We start from the raw sequence: 18,239 nt of genomic DNA on the forward strand, positions 1-18,239 counted from the left end.
TCACTGGAAAACGCGAACATATTTTCTGGAACATACTATACTCACTAACTCGGTACTGCTTACTATATGCGGCCTTGGTTTTGTGTGGAGGACAGTTGGAACTTCGTTAAGGGGGGGGGTAGAGTACATTCAAAAACTCAGGTACAATAAAAATTGAAGTAAAAATAAAATGATGTCCTTGTACAAGGATTGGTCACTAAAAAACTTCAGTTGATAATAGTGCCTTGTATGGTAGGGAAAATTAATTTTTCCTGTATGTACACACTTGTTATAATCCAACGATGCTTCACATTGAGTTTAAGACTGAAACAACATCAATCACAGCTGATAAGTAATGTGGAGCATTATAATAATTAAAGCCGGAAAATCGCAGGAGGAAATCAAATCCTCTTTCCATAAATTTTATGTTTCTCCAAGATGTCAGACCTCACACTGCACAATGAGGAGAAGAACTTTGCGGTCTTTTCATTGGAACATAACGGATCATCATCTTTACTGCCCGGCTTTAGCCCCATCCGATTTTAATTTGTTTGTACTTTGTACCACTGAAGAAACATCTTGGAGCATACGATTTCTGTATGATGCAACTGTACATGATACTGTGTAAGATTGGTTGGAGCTTCATGGGACGGATTTCTACACAGAGGGAATTTTGAAGTTCGTGTCACGATGAGATGGGAGATTATATGGAAAAGTAGTAGGCTGTAATCTGTCTGGAGTTCAACACTGTGAATGTAATTTATTCATTAAGTTATATATAAAATTGTTAACAAGACAGATCGGATCGGGAGAGATGGTCCAAACAAATGGCCTCCGAGATCATCAGACATAACCCCATTAGATTTCTTCTTGTGGGGCTAAGTAAAGGGAACCTTACTTAGTGAATAAATTTTGGAATAAAATAAAAATACAAAACTCTATTATAATAAAAATGGATAGGTATGTGTAAGTGAAAGGACGTCCGATTTTTTATTAAAGAACAAAGAGACAGAAGTATGCAAAACCTGGAGACATTAAAAATATTTAAAATACAGAATGTGAGAAAGCTACGAAGGACGATAAGCTAAGAATTAATCATTTTTGTGTTCCAGTATATCGACAAGAGCGCTCCCTGATTATGCTTGACCGAAGTACATACCTAAACATCTTCCCACATCCCAGTTGTATGTGTGTAAGTTTGAGAGAGAGAGAGAGAGAGAGAGAGAGAGAGAGATTGAATTCCGAAAATATGTGACTGAAACGATAACAATTCTCCGCCTAAGACAACACAGGACAACGCACTGTAAACGAGAAATATCCATGCTCTAGCCGGGATTCAAATCCATGATTATGGCTTAGAAGTAGCGTTTTAACTGCTACACCACAGCTTCAACAATTACTTGTACTTGAATAATCTTGAATGAAATTCATGACCAGTTACATAATTGCTATGCTAAAACCATCAGCTTTCGATAAAAGTTTGCCTTAACCTGTTTTCTGTAAAGCTGTAAACCATCAGTTTATAATCTCAAATTCCCTTCGTTTGTTTCATTTTATAAGTTGTCAAGGCTCGAATTCCAAGACTTTAGCTTCCAGTATAAACATTATTTCTTTGCCGTATATTTGAGGCCGTTTGTATTCATCGTGGTTACTTGGGAGTTTTATCGATGCCCTTGATCTAACAGATCCTACATACTATCTTCCAACTTAAGCCACGTCAGTTTACCTCTTACAATCTTTACTGTCTATGCTAATTCCATCAGAACCGGTAGTAACGTCACTATAAGAACGTAGATAGGCGTCGTATGAAGATTAGGAAAACTTGAATTTCATCTTAAAAGAAAATGTTAACCGATGGACATATTAATAAAATATATCTGTGACTTTCTTTTCAGCATGTTTAATGTCTTATTGTTTCCAGAATTTTTAGGAATGTTTAATTGTACACTAGATAGACATTCGTTTTTCAAACTCAACGGTATAATAATTGATCAATCTATTTACTACGCTTTTACTACATCATACACCTTTTCATCAATAAAATGGTATGGAACGACGTGTTTCAATCAACCATGGCTGCTTTAGATGTTTTTCTAATAATTATCAGACATTACGTATTATATCCTCATTTCAGCTGCCTGGGTGACTCAATTGGCAGAGCGCTAGCTCGTAACCACGGGCCCGAACTCAATTCTAGACGAAAACAGATTTGAATTTATGGTGGACAAAGCCAATGTTGTAAGGGTTTTCTCGATGTGCTACTATATTTCATCATTCCACCACACTCTTCACAATTCCGCGTTCCTTATCATCTCCGTTCAAAAACAGGACACCACTTATGTTTGTACGGCGCCGAATCGGCAGACCGCCGTGATGTGTTCTCCTCGTAGTTTGCACAAAAATTGGTAGATGCCTGTCGTGTTAGATTCTAGACGTCATACATCTGCAGAGAGAAAATGTTCCTGTGTTGGAGAATACAAATCAACCCTGACAAGTGCGAATCCATAATTTTCACAAAGTGCACCAAAAAACCTGATGGCAAACTTACATTATATGGTCAGTCTTTACAATATGTTGATAAAGTTAAATATTTAGGAGTTACTCTTGACAACCGTTTACTCTGGACACAACATATCAAATCCACTACTGCTAAAGCTACTGGCTCGGAACTTTCAAATTTATTCATTACTGCGATCTCCAGTGCTCAGCTTGAAACAGAAGACAAATCTTTATCGACTACCCTCAAGCCACTCCAAACAACGCAAAACAGAGCTCTCCGGATCATCCATGCCTGCGATTGGTTTACCAGCAATATACAAGTCGATGAAGATCTACAGGTTGACTATCTCCATACTCATCTTCTACAAGCTACAAGACACTTCTACCAGAAACTTCACTCCAGTAACAACCCATTCATCTCATCATTAGGAAGTTATGATCCTCGGCAGTTCACCAAATTCAGGACACCAAAATCTATCACTAATCCTTAGGCTTTTAGTTTATTGACTAGTTTTTCTTTATTCTCGTTCTGATGGTATCGCCACTGAATCTTGATTTAGTGGTTTTCTCCCACTTGTTTTCATCTCATGTTGTTCAGTTTATATGCGTAGGCAAAAAACCTAGTGGTTTTGACACTACTTCTTTATCAATTATGCATTAAAAAAACCGGAGCTCCCAAGATCTCATACCGACGAGGAAGGATGGGTATATGAGGTAAGGTAGATCACGACCAAAGGTTTCGCATTCAGATTTGGTTGGTGAGGGATGCATGATGCGGAGGATGGTGGAGCCGGCTTAGTCTGACAGTACAATCGTCACGCAACTCGTTTCATAACGAGAACACAAACATTTTGCTTGGACTGAAATGCTTAGCGATGCTTCTTGTCACGCCCGGTAACTGCCAATACCAAATCCTCTTACATTTTTAAATGTATATTTAACGACAATATATCAACTACTATGTTACTTAGCGTTGGTGGAATCGATGATAGCAAGGTGATACTTGGAGAGATGAAATCGATGATTTGTCATGAATTACAGTACCCGACATTCACCTCACATTTAGTTAAGTCGAGGGAAAACGTCAACTAAGTAATCAGCTAAAGCAGGAATCGAACCCTCATCCAAGCGCAGCTCCGTATCAGCAAGCAAAAGCTCTACCACTAGAGCTACGATGGTGGCTAAATCACTTTATTCCAATGACAATCGTCAGATGCACGTTCTAATATGACATCACAATCCCTCGCATGCTATTATATCTCACCAACAAGGCATTCATCCCATATTCCAGATGGCTTCGCCAACAAAGCGTCCTCGACTGGCACTAAATATGTATTAATTTCTCCGACACTCTTTGATATACAGAGACATCATTTTATTTTTACTTCAATTTTTGTTGTACCTGAGTTTTTGAATGTATTTCACTCCCACCTCCTCTTCTAGTAAACTTCCAACCGTTCTCCACACATAACCAAGCGTATACAGTCAAAGTTGCTTTACTGAGTTAGTGAGTATAGTACGTTCCAGAAATATGTTCGCATTTTCCAGTGGCCGAAAGAGCTTTCAATATTGAATGATATTCTCGCACAGGTACTGTCGTCCGTTTGCCTACGTCGCATCTCGGTTTCCCCCATCCGCTTCTGCTCGTCCCTCTGTAAATGCTAGTGGCTAGGCTGTCTTAACTCCTTTCTGAAAACATTAATTTCTGTTAGGAATTGGACGTCTACGTAATATTGTACAACTGTTTAAAATAACTTAAATAAAAGGGCATCGTTAATTGTCACGTAATTTCCCTCCTTTATACGACCCTGCGACAAAACCACTTGGACGGACAGTAGATAGCATATCTGAGTAATTTTATGTTTTCGGATCGGACAGAAGTGAAGACTGAATTTACAGTACGTAAGGTATTCTTTTATATAGTAGGTACAGAATTATTTCAACATGAGTTACTACTACGAAGGACGAAACTGGTAACTGGAATTAGGTACAATAGTCTATAGTGCGATAATATGCAAACAAAAACACTGAAGCCTGTGTCGAAATGAACTGCCACCATTTTCAAAATTGTGTTTAAATATCCATATTATGATTATTTTTCAATTTAACTTCCTTCTCTATATTGTACGCTAATGTGCTGTTGACAGTATAATATACACTGCATATTGATTACGTCCGAATGGATAGCTCAGTTCGTGAGTAAAAACACTTATTGTTAATACTGTACTACATTTTGATTAAAGAAAAATCTAATGAAAATTATCAAACTCAAAATCGCGATATTTCCTACTTCACTTTTTTTCTTCCCTCCTATACCTAGTAAAGTGATTTGTTTGTATTTTACGCCAGTATCATTGAACTTCAGTCTTGGAAGGGGGTAGCAAACGGTGTTTCCGGTTCTCAACCGTTAGTCCAAAGGTATAGCCAGGTTAATATTAGAAATGTTAGTAAAAATAAAATGATGTCCCTGTATAGGTATATATATATATATATATATATATATATATATATATATTATGGTTATTTAACGATGTTGTATCAAGTACTAGGTTATTTAGCGTCGATGGGATTGATGGTAGTGAGATGGTATTTGGCGAGATGAGGCCGAGGATTCACCATAGATTACCTCATATTCGTCTTACGGTGAGAGAATACCTCGGAAAAAACCCAACCAGGTAATCATCCCAAGCGGGAATCAAACCCACGCCCGAGCGCAACTCCGAATCGACAGACAAGCGTCTCAGCGATTGAACTACGCTGGTGGCCTCTTTCGATATTACCAAAGCTCTTGTGGAAGAACCTCGATAGAAATTCTCATTATCTTATATTATTCACCATAAATATGAGTAGTCGACGCCGAGGAATGAACTGGAGTTCACGAATAATAAGCCGCGCTGTAGCTTTGAGTTGCCGGAGAGGTAGGACTGGCTCTCATTGCTGCTGAAAATGCTTGTTTATTCATAAGCGGATAGACTTTTTTTGTGGAGATGTTTAGCACGGCGTGAAGCCACCGCTTCAGACCAGTGGTCGGCATTCTTGTAGTTCGACTACACCAGAAGTTGCGCCTTGACACAGAGAATGACATCATACTTTTCCCTACCCACCCACACCCATTCAATACCATTTAAACACGACGAAAAGAAAGCAGTCATCACTGGCAGATTGTATACTGAGCCTGCAACTGATACGTTTCTAAACCAAAAAGATTTCACAGAAACTAATTAAGTAATTAGCACGAAACAAGTCAATGAATTCCAAAAGAAAATCTATCGACGAGAACATTCTGACAAACCACAAACGTGCCAGGAAAATATCCCACATTAATAACAATTATTTACTTTCAAGAAACAGACAAGAACGGACCAATCTGACTGAGCCTTGGCACACTCTCCGTCCAGTCGGACGATTCGACAAGTCGATGGACTATCCTTCAGTTCTTCAGACTGATCAGTTAAAAACAGAACGATGAAATACCATGCACCATCAGTTTATCATATCCAGGCATTATGAATCATTAAAATAGGCAGGCAAAAAGGCATCATAAATAGCTAAAACAGGCAGGCAAGAAGGCATTATAAATAGCTAAAATACGCAATAAAAGGCAATTACAAAAACCTTGCACTTTCCACAAAGGGATTTCGGCAGCAAGAAAAGCTGTACATAAGTCGAATACAAATTGAGATTTTCGACTCTATGTTGCAATTACTGTTGGAAGCAAAGAAATCTTCTTCCCAGTAGCCTTGGAAAGTGCATTTTTGTGTTTGGTTGTATTAATATGTTGCGATATGAAATATTTCACTGACTGCTCACATATTTCGCATGTGAGTACTTTACCGTCAGTACAAAATTCGTCGGATCCAAAAGTATTAACGTAACTTTGCAATTTACTGCGTAAAGGAACACTGAATTTCGGCATCTTACTGCTAGCTACAACAACGTCGCAATGAAAACTGAAAGAAAAATAATCGTTAAAAATAACGTTAGACCCGCACTCATTGTTGCCTTGTCAAATAAACACAAGCGATAATTAAAACGCTTACTGTTACACATTCTTGCACGGCACCACTCATTGTTGCAAAGAGAATATGAACTGACTGAAAGACAATATACATTCGGTGAAGTTACTTTCATTGTAGCGGTTATAGAAATACATTAAAATATACCTGTAGACAATTTTTAATACTAAATTAATAAATAATAGATAAATAATCAAATAAAGGCAAAAAACCATTTATTTTGTAAATGAGGCATTTATATTAAAAAAGGCAGAAAATGGCAACATAAAACTGTGACGTTTCAATCACAAAAGGTATCATTGGTACATATTTACTTTCAAAATGAAGATAGATTTAACTCATTTAAAAAGGCATTCTGCCAAAGTTCCGGTCTCCGATCATATCATAACAATCACGACTGATCTGTTAGAACTGAAGGTCAAACTGATTGTGGGCGCTTTAGATTTGTACTGTAGGTGAACTGAATGAATTCTAAATAATATCCCTATCGAAAGCACAGTTATAAAAGTAAATATTCGAAGTTAGATTTCATATTGTCACAATATTAATGTACGCATTCTTGTATTACCAGAGTTTCTTTGTTTTGTAACAATTACGAACAACTCCGTTCAAAAATAAAATAATCGTAGTATTGTGTATTAAAACATCCTGCAATGAAAATCACCGCAACATGTACTGTACCTACTGTACGTACAATACTCAGAAGAATGCAGCTGCCCTTCGAATTTCAACAAACCCGCCGTCAGAACAATACAAACAGAATTTCAATGGGGAAATTACTAGAGATGATATCTATATAATATAATGCTATCTTTTCTTTCAAAATATGTTTTATCAAATGAATGTATTAAACACTTCGGATCAAAGCGTTTGAATAAGGACAAGGACTCTATAAAATATTATTAAATGCTACTCATTTTCGAACCAATCCATTTTATCTCAAGGTTGAGATTTTAAACGCAGGAAAGAAAGCCCTTGTAACAAATTACTCGCTTTTTTCCAACATTTGTATCTTTTATTTTGAAAGTGCGATATAGTCAGTTTACATCAAGGGCGATACTCTGATAAATTTTGTAAGTTCACTTTCATTGCTTTGCAAATTGCGGCGCACATAATAATAAATTTAAGCTTTTAAGTAATTGGCATTTATTTTATAAAGTCCTTTCTGCATTTCTTTCATTATATAAGTATTTGATTTTACTTGTTTATTTGTTTTTTAGTAGGTTACTTTACGACGCTTTATCAACACCTTAGATTATTTAGCGTCTGAATGAGATGAAGGTGATAATGCCGGTGAAATGAGTCCGGAGTCCAACACCGAAAGTTACCTAGCATTTGCTCATATTCGGTTGAGGGGAAACCTCGGAAAAACCTCAACCAGGTAACTTGCCCCGACCGGGAATCAAACCGGGGCCACCTGGTTTCGCGGCCAGACGCGCTAACCGTTACTCCACAGTTGTGGACTTTGTTTTCCTTTTTACACAACACATCATCATTATTTCCAGGAAAAATTATATTTTCATGCTCTTGTTCAGTTTTTATCTTTCGCTGTCCTTTTCTCGAGATTCGGGTAGTGGAATTCGGGTATTTCTTCGTCTTCGAATGGTTTTTCTGTTTGTTTCTACACAACGCTCTTTTTATTAGGAAAATAATTTTTAATTCTAGTCTTGTGTCTTCATTTCTTATCTGATCCATTGCTATATGAATCCCTTCACTGTACTCGTTTTCACTATATTTCTACATACAGTATAATGCAAACATGGGGGACGGTTGTGGAAGTCTAGATGCTAATATTCATTCACCCACACCACAATCTTGAGCTCTGAACTGCTTGTTGTTTACATCTAGTGCTCACTGCGTTCCGTCGCGACGCGTCGTAATAAAAGTGAGCCACAACAGTGGCGTGGATGCCATTAGACGCAGCGGTGACCAGAACGAGAGCTGCAGTGATTACATGCGACCAAAGAGACACCAACGGCGCTAGTTTCGCGTACAAAATTGAACCGCTGTTCGGCCGCCATTAAAGGGAGTTCATGCTTATTGAGGAGTGCGAATAAATATAAGTACACTTGAAGGGAAATAATAAGAAAATGGTGAAATCCTGCGCCGCAAATAATTGTTCGAACATAGCTACTATTGTAGGATGCTCAGGAAAGCATGCATATCTTAATATTTGGAAGAATGTTCCAAATGCAGTTCCTCCTTTGAATGTGTTTACAGAATGTCGGAATATTTCTTGGATAAAAGTTTTTCCAGAAACACATTAATCAGGTTTATAAGACTGATTTCAACAATGTATGTAAGGGTTAGGTGCCATCACATTACAGTGAATTATAATAGCAGAGTGAATAAGAAAATCCGCAGACTATATCTGTCTAAAACTGTTTTGTTTCACAATAAATGAATTAATCATGTAATTTTTGGTTATATTAAATGCAAAGAAATTAATGAAAATATAGCTGATGGCCTAGCTAGGCCTATTATTACCACTGCTACTAGGTCTACTATGACCACTACTAGGCCTACTATTACCACTACTACTAGGTTTATTATTGCCACTAGCACTGACTAGGTCTCACTACTACTAGGCCTACTAATACCACCAAAACTAGGCCTACTATTACCACTACTACTAGGCCTATTATTACCACTACTACTAGGCCTATTATTACCACTAATACTAGGCCTACAATTACCACTACTACTAGGCCTATTATTACCACTACTACTAGGTCTATTATTACCACTACTACTAGGCCTACTATTACCGCTACTAATTGTATTAAAAAGTCTGTACTGACCTCTAACTTGGTGTTCATCAATTACGCAATGAATAGATTGTTTTGTGATAAAATTTATTCTCATATTTTAAATCAGTTTCCAGAATTTTTATGATCTCATGTTTCACCACTAAATATTTTCTAAGCACCATATATCTTCCTCTTCCTTGCATGAAAGGACTGAAATATAGATCATATAGATATTTATTACAGTAAATATCCATTATTATGTCTTTAAAACAATACTGTACTAGTAATACTGAAAATTAATGTTGACATTGCCATTATTCAATATTTCGCATACTTATCCCGAGTGTATATGGTGATTTAATTTATTTTTTAGAATATCGCCATTATAATACTTTGATAAATATAGCGCTCCTCTGCCATTCACGTTTATTTCATCACGACTCATCCTTTGTAAAAGATGTTTAAAACAGTGTCTATCACCAGGCTACATCAATGTATTGTGGTACTGTTTTAGAATTTCGCGCCGCAAACACTCCCTTTAATGGCGGATGCTAGCCGGTTCAATTTGTGACATTTTTCTTGCCTGCCACTCACGGTTATGTGTCTCTAGTAAGTATTACAAACTCTTTGCATGCGACAGACAGCCTATGAAGTAAGGAGACGAGTCATCGGTCTGTCTCCGTGAAGTGCAGGCGTGTTCACTGTCATCGTTTATCATCCACAACTCATTCATGGTTTTTTAAAATAGTCACCGGTCGGTGCGGTACTTCGGTGCTATTTATTCAGTAGATAAGAGAATACAATTTTACATTAGAGAATTTAGCTGGCTACATGGGATCATTGAATTGAACCCGAGGCCAAGAAAGAGAACGAAGAAGAAGAAGAAGAAGAAGAAGAAGAAGAAGTAAGGAGACGGAGGAAAGGTACTTGGCATGAAAACTACAATCAGAGGTGGTTCCTGTACTAACATCTTGATCAATCCCGCGGATAAAAGTCTCAAGCTTTGCTGTATCAGTAATGTCACTGCTGTCATCAAAAGCAGTGAATAACATACTATTTTTCTTGCTTCTTTTTTTTTAACCTTCCTCTTGAATATAATCAGGAATTTTCTCAATTCTTCTCTCGATACTTGGTCGAGAAATTCGTAGTTTTTCAAAATTGAAAACTTCTTATGGACAAGTTATTTAAGCTATTTTAATCATTACTCTTTTGAGAAATTCTGTTCTATTAAAAGGCTTTAGAGCACGAGAGATTTCAAACCCCATTAGGTAGCTGACTTCCTTACATTTATTTACGTCATCTTTCTCTTCCTGGCTATGATTTAAGACATGTCAATTCCTGACGTTTAACAGTTCGTTGACACATAATATTGAATCAGTTTTTCTACAATATTATTGTTAAATGAATAACTAATGAATAGTTACCCTCATCTAAAGATTAAGGAGACTATTACACTCTTACTACGTCATACTACTTTTGACCAATAAAACGGTACGAAAGGACGTATTTCGACCAATCATGGCTGCTTATCGCACAATTTTATCGCGTCCCTAGCATTTGTTTAATTTTATCGCGTCCCTAGCATTTGTTTAATTTTATCGCGTCCCTAGCATTTGTTTCTTTGTTTGCCAACTGCGCTGGTCTAGACGTCAAAAATATATATACAATTACAAACCACTCCAGTCGATGCACAGCAGTTTCAAATATGACTCGCATTGGCATTCAAGAACAAGAATTAATAAAAATCACTGATCATACCTATCCATCTTCTGAAATCCAATTCACAAATAAATGAAGAGCACCATTCGGAAATCCTGAATAGGTTGAATACACCATGTAGGCCTAAATCAACGAGTTCCACTTCTATTACGCACACGTCCAATATAACATCAATTGAACCACCAACCACATTCAAATTTGAAAATTGTACATTTAATAATTATTCCTTTTAAAATTATTCATTCTGAAATCCTGAATAAGTTGAATACACCATGTAGGCCTAAATCAACGAGTTCCACTTCTATTACGCACACGTCCAATATAATATCAATTGAACCACCAACCACATTCACATTTGAAAATTGTACATTCAATAATTATTCCTTTTAAAATTATTCATGTTTATTTTTTATGTCATCGTCGTTAATTAAAACTTTTCTAACACTTGTGTATACTAGTTAGGTTATGTTATAGCTTCTGCTATATGATATTATGGATAGTCACGTATCAGAGATTGTTTAATATTAAGATTTATTGAAAATCATCTGTCAAGTGACGTTGATTACTGGGATTCGGATAATTGAAGTGGAATGCAACTGTCTTAATAAAAATGAATCTGAATCAACAAAGCTTTCTTGACTAGTAACCGTCTACAGAGTTCAATGAAGATTCCATAGTTGGCACAACTGCCATCTAGCGTAATGGTGCAATAATACATTTGAAGACAGGTTTATTTTCGTAAGTCAATTAATATTTTATTGTATTGGAGTACTTTGTTACTTATAATCTTTATATACTTTCTTCTAATCGTGTTCCACTCGCAGATTTATCGATAAAATCAAAACCTCTCGTGAGATTACTATTGATAAAAATTGAGATAAAACGTAATAATTTTATCCCTCTATGGAGAAGATCTAAAAAAATATCAATATTCATGCACGTACAGAAGAATTATAGAAACACATACTTAGTGGTCAATAATAATAATAATAACAATAATACATTATTCAGCATGGCAATTAATGTTTCTATACACTCTTTTGTCCGACAGAACAACAAAGAAGCTCTCCTTCTCATTCTTTACGAAACCACCCCTTACCGCTTGTAGAGACAGAGTTTGTAGAGCTACATGATACCGCCACTGTTTGCCTTCAGTACGTGAATGAAACACACACTGATGTGCAGAAAACTCCTCGTACCCGTTTGAATGTCTGTGATTACACGATTTAATCACGACACCCGCTTTGGTCACCGCTGCATTCGAGTATGCGTTTCATATTTTTTTATAAAATTAAATATTAAAAAGGCATTTTTCAGGTTTTAAAAATTGTTCCTTTAATGTTCATGTCTTTACCACTTCCAATAATAATCAACAGAATATTAAATATATATAAATATAACTTACTAAGTTCAGTACTCATTAACATGCGTGGGCGACTGATCATGGAGGGGTGGTTTGTTCATCTCTCACCTCATGATGAACCTATTTGATGCGCTATCGAAGAAAGTAAGGTAACCCGTTTTGCTTCGTTGTGTCAGTGGCGGACGTCTTTTAAACATAATACTGAGTTTAACATATTGCTACGTAACTAATTATCTATTTCTATTGTTAGTAAGAAACGTGTTTAAACGTCCGAAACATCACTTTAATATCAGTCACTCATCATTTGTGATCTGTAGCTATTATTTTTCTTATGGTATAGGCATTCAAATCATTACAACTTTTCTGATGATATTATTATTCCTTGCTTAACTGCAAATGAGCATGTACGCTACTTGGGTGTAAATTTTTCTGACGTTTTATATATTCGAGTCCCTAACCATTTCAAATGTAAATCTTTTTACTTTTTAAGTGTGTTTTTCAAATTATATATAATACGTTTTGTCAAACTTGGCAACCTTTTCATAAAGGGAGATTAATGATTTAATTTTGTATCAATTTACAAAATATAATATTGAATCATTTTTCATAGATTAATTTGAAAGTTTAATATTAATTTTCACAGCAAATCCGAAATAATGACGTATAAATAAACATTTTACAAACCTATAGGCTTAACCAGTTTGCAACACATTAATTTACTATGTGTACCCCTAAATGGGGATGATCCCGAAGACTTCTGGCACCTCTTCCTCTGAACTAGTGTATTAACATCTGGTTTTAAACCCGATGAACACAATCGCAAAACTGAAACTAGCTTGAACTGTGCACTGTACCTTTTACTGACTGGAAGCTTCAGTCTTAGGTTTATTTGTACTTTTAGTTCTATTACGAGTTGGAGACTTGCAGTTCCTATTTAAATAAGGAATGAATTGCTGTCAGAAAATAATAAATAATAAATGTGGACGTCAATAAGACAATAACGTGAATGAAAAATTAAACGATAATTACCTTAAATGGCATGTGTACCATACTTTTCTGCGTGACGAGAAATGAAATGTCTCTTTACATTGAAATGAGAAATATAATTACTACTTCTTCCACAAATTAAACAGTCTTTCCCTCATGAAGTGCACAAAAGTATTCGTCTTCCCAGTCCTGATGGTAGTAATTTCCAGAGAAGAAGCCATTCTTACGGCAAAGATTACAGAGGTATTATTTGGAATTATCCGTCATCCTACTTTCCGCGAACCGCCACAGATGTATCACAAGAGTGTTTACGTTTGAAACCTACCTTCCCCTACTGAGCGAAATGGTGTTGGGTAAAGCGTCTTCTCGCAAAGATTGAGCCAATCTTCGAACGAAACATAGTGATTTTTATTTTTATTACAAGCAATGGGAAATATCGAACTTAAATCTCTTCTGAACAAGTCAGCATTGCTTGTTTTTCTACTTAGATAAACGTAAAATGATCACTAAACTTTAAAAATGCTATCGAAACTGAGACACTTTCATTTTCATGGTTGAATTAGGTACAAACGAATAATTACTGGTACAAGAAAATGTGTGATTATGATAAACATTTTACAAAATGACTGAATAAAAATGTCGATTAAGGAACATTTTTTTTTACCGAAAACAGAATGAAGTAATTAAGATGCTGTGGCTGTGTCATAAGAACATGAAACAGTAAGATTGATGTAGTAGTTATTTATGTACGTAACTTGGGCAGAAAGCGATATTCTCTGCGTATGAGTGAAACTTTTACGGACGAGGCGTTAGCAGAGTCCGGAATTTTGAAATGAGTACGCGAAAAGACACTTTCGTACTAGTTTTCGTACAATATTTTTAGCACAATCACAGGGAAATTCTATATGCAATAGTTAACTTATTAAATAAATCACAAACTATAGAGAGTTTTATGTGCTAGAAGTCACAGCTTATTAATACTGCATTGTCTTTACAGTAGGTCAAGTTATAAAGTCATGAAGTTGTTTGTATATCATTTCTGTTTCTATAAGTAAAGCTAAATAAAATATTATCCGTAGCATCTTTAGTAGACTAGGAGGCATTGATTACAATTTCTGTGCCCACAGTTGACGTTGTGTTGATACTGTGACGTGATTGTTTTCATACTGTTTTGTCATAGCTGTTTGTATTACTATGATATCTCTGCGGCTTTCGTATGGAAAAGTGAATCGTAACAATGTTCTTTTTTCCGTACGCGTACAGCAAAGAAGAACTTTTTAACCAATAATGTATTGTGAAAAATAGCAGTTTCCACGTGTATTAGACTTGTCAACCGTCTCATATTTCCCGGGACAGTCCCGATTTCAATCATTGCGTCCCACATTCTAAAATAATTTGCACACACATCAAAATGTCCCGATTTCATGACATATTAGACATGTACAGCTGATTTTCGTTACATATTGTCGGTTTAATCTGAATCGCGCAGTCTCATACAGGCATGCTTTCAATAAGCAACGAAATGGAGAAATGATTCTAGTACGAACGTTCAAAGCAGAAATTTAATTCTCGATGTGTCAAAAGAGTGACAGGTATAATGATCATAACATAAACAAGTTGGGCAGATTTGATCACAGCCTACAGGGTACTTACTGAATCATCTATCCTCTGAGCTCATCTTATGCACTTCGATTTTAGTTTGCGCCATTCAGTATTATGTCCACTTTGTTTCACTTGATGCGTCATTCCTTGGTTTCAGTGGAAAAATGGAAAAAAAAAAAATACGACCACTATTACGATAGATATAGATATCAACAATAACAACAATAAAGACCTGTAAAATACCGTAGCCCCTTAAGTGTGATAAGATTTGATAGCTTTGGTGATAAATCACGTAAACGTCTCACAAGAATGGCTGGAATCTTTTGTGTAGATAGGTTGGGTTAGTTTTGGTTACGTTAAGTTAGGTAAGGTTAGGTTAGTTTATATTAGGTTATTAATTACATCAAAATGATGGGTTCCTACTTTCTAAGGAGTTAACATTTCTTTTATCACAAATTTAATTAAATGTGAAGCACAGGAACGCCATTTCATAATTTCAATTAAGAAACACGCCAAACGAATTATCTTTGCACCAAAAGGCGGATGCTCGCTGGACCAAAAATACACAAATTCAATCTTCTAACACGATTTTTTTGTTTGAATACTTTCGTTTTATAGTTTATTTCAGCGATTTAAAAAAAAGGTAAGAAGTGGCGTTCCTGTAATTCACAATTACCCCTTGATTTTTACTTACGAAAGTTGGCAAGCCTAATGTAATGTGCCAAAAAATTAATTACAAAGAACAATCTATACAGTAAAAGGAAGCACGGAAAATCAGTCACATGAACAGATAGAATCAGAGAAAGTATCAGGGTATGGGATTCAAAAAACGAACGTATGAGCCGAAATACTGTAGATTGAGAAGGAGAGTAACATGGACAAAGTATTTAAAAAAAAATAAAAGTAAAAAAGTCTAGAAAGTTCCACTATAATGCCGCCGTGTCGAGTAAAAATACGAAATAAATCTTTGTTTTTTACCAAGCCCACGGAGACACACGATTCAACATAACCCTTCGTCTCCCCCTCACAATGGCCCGAAGAGATAGGAAATATCGTGACACGAGTTTAAAAATACTAAATGTATATTTGTATATGTCAGTCGTAACGAAGTAAACTCCCTTTCTTTTACAATCACTACATAAAGTTTGAACAAGCTAGGAAAAAAAACAATACACTCGAGATATTTACATAGGAAACCAGGCTGTAAAGTGAAGAGTACTTACCTTAAGTGTCCACTTGAGGTCGCTGTGCACGTGGTGTGCGCTGTCACTCAACGTTTGAACCCGCCCACTACGATGTTTGTACACATGCGGAACCTCATTCAAATGCACACTCGAATCCGGTGTTGGCACTTCACTTATCACACGCACACACGCAAAGAAACGAAACTGAGTTCGGTATCTTTTTCTCCTCGATGTAATCTGTTAAGAGAAGAAAGTAACGATGTATTCACTGTAAATATTTAGAAATTACACAAAAATATAACCACTTTTATGGCACAATTTAATGTACACAAACCAAAACCAATTCACTTTTTGAAGTTTTTATAAACAAAGATGGTAAGAATTTTAAGTTTTTTTTTCTTAATGTTTAGTACTGAGTAATAATATACTACTTTACAACTACTGATAGTTGGGAATACGTTAACTAAGAAGCTCACTATTAATTCAACATATATCTTCCACGAATTAGTCCGATAAAAATTCAGTACCGCTTTTTACCACACGAATAAGTTTGTTTTCATTTCAAGTACAAGGTAAAAACAAATGTAATTCACAGTAAAGTTATACATTTGTTGAATTATCTTGTTGCTATGAATTTTCAACTCAATCACTGATCTCTGTTTTGAAAACTATAAGATTCCTTGTCAACATTATCTGCTTGGTAACTCCAGTATTAAAATGAATAGCATAAGTCACTCACTATAAATAAAAAACGGCGTATTGCAAGAGTGATTATAAATTTATCTGTATCTAATATTTCAAGACATGAATGTTAAAGTGTCCAGTCCACTTTAAAAAACAAACCAGCATCAGTTATTTAAACCACACAAAAAAATGCGCGAATAACTATCAGCTGAGATAATTAATCACATTTTAGAAAAAAAAAAAACAATTGAAATCTATTATCGGTTAAACAGTACTTAATTATGTTCTAAAATTTCAATATATATCAACGTCCGAATAGTTTTTTTAAACACAGGGCGTTGTAAATTGTAGGATGCACAAACACGCAACACGGCGAAGGCTTCACGGAATGTGATTTTCGTTTGTTTTTACTGCGTAGGCTTGCTCTCTAGTCCGTGCGGCTGACTGGCGCGAGCGACAAGGCTCGACTGACGACTCGTTTAGCGGTGTACAGCGGATAAACGATGGGAAGAAAAAGAGAAGGGAACAAAAATAAACAGGGCGAACTCTTCAGTCACCATCATCATTTTTGTATCACCCCGCAAACGCTAGCGATGAAACCTGCTTGATTAATAAGTCATTTAACTAAATTGTTTCAGCCATCAATATCACGAGCCTTGGGAGAGCTGACTAGAGAGTATCAGAGCTTAAAAAGTCAGTCTGGATATAGCCACCCTAGATAATAGTTATTTCTGCATTTCTAGTGACTTCTGTGAACGATTTACAGACAACTTAATAACGAATATAGGACTAGATGTAGTTTCTCTTATTAAACTGAGTTCAGTTCGAATCTCATTTCTACTCTGTACGTAGTAATTTTTAAGTAACTGGTTCAGCGCTAGCACAGCTATCTTCCACCCAGATGCCCCAGGTTCTATCCCCGGCCCAGCTGCGATTAATTTGTGGTGGACAAAGTGGCGTAGTAGAGAGTTTTTCTCGGCGTACTTCCGTTTCCTTCTTTCATTCCATCAACACTCAGTTTTACTTCACTTCATCTACCATCTGCAATATTTAAAAGTAGACTGAGGGTAGTCTTGCCTGAGAATGGGACTTTTTTTTGTACAGGGCCGAGGCAGGATAGCCAACCTGTAAAAGTCGCATTTACGAATGTCACATAATGACCACCTGTCGGATTTGAAAAAATCAGGGCATATGCGACCTGTAGGGTGCTTAAAGAGATAGTGTGCTTCCCGTTCCGGCCCTCTTAAGCCAAGTCAAGCATGTCATCATTTAATTCAAATAGCGCTCTTGAAAAAGAACCGAAGAGGATAATACTACAAAGAAGAAGAATATGATTGTAACGTTGAAATAATATAAAAAAATACGAAGACGGTGATGAAAGTGATGACGAAAGTTAAGGAGATAATGGTGACAAATAATACGAAAAGAAAAAGAAAAAGAAAAATAAATACAAATA

The 18,239-nt window shown here is 36.0% G+C and overlaps 1 protein-coding gene across 1 annotated transcript in view; it reads right to left on the minus strand.

Moving 5' to 3' along the window:
- LOC138699819 (protein Wnt-5b-like) overlaps positions 1 to 17,226 on the minus strand; it is a 2,020,855-nt gene extending 2,003,629 nt beyond the window's left edge. Inside the window, exon 1 of the mRNA XM_069825994.1 lies at positions 16,139 to 17,226. The gene's annotated coding sequence lies outside the window, so the exon portion shown is untranslated. The remainder of the gene's footprint in view (positions 1 to 16,138) is intronic.
- Between the last annotated feature and the right edge of the window lie 1,013 nt (positions 17,227 to 18,239).

This window comes from Periplaneta americana, chromosome 5 (assembly GCF_040183065.1).
Source record: "Periplaneta americana isolate PAMFEO1 chromosome 5, P.americana_PAMFEO1_priV1, whole genome shotgun sequence".
NCBI lineage: Eukaryota > Metazoa > Arthropoda > Insecta > Blattodea > Blattidae > Periplaneta > Periplaneta americana.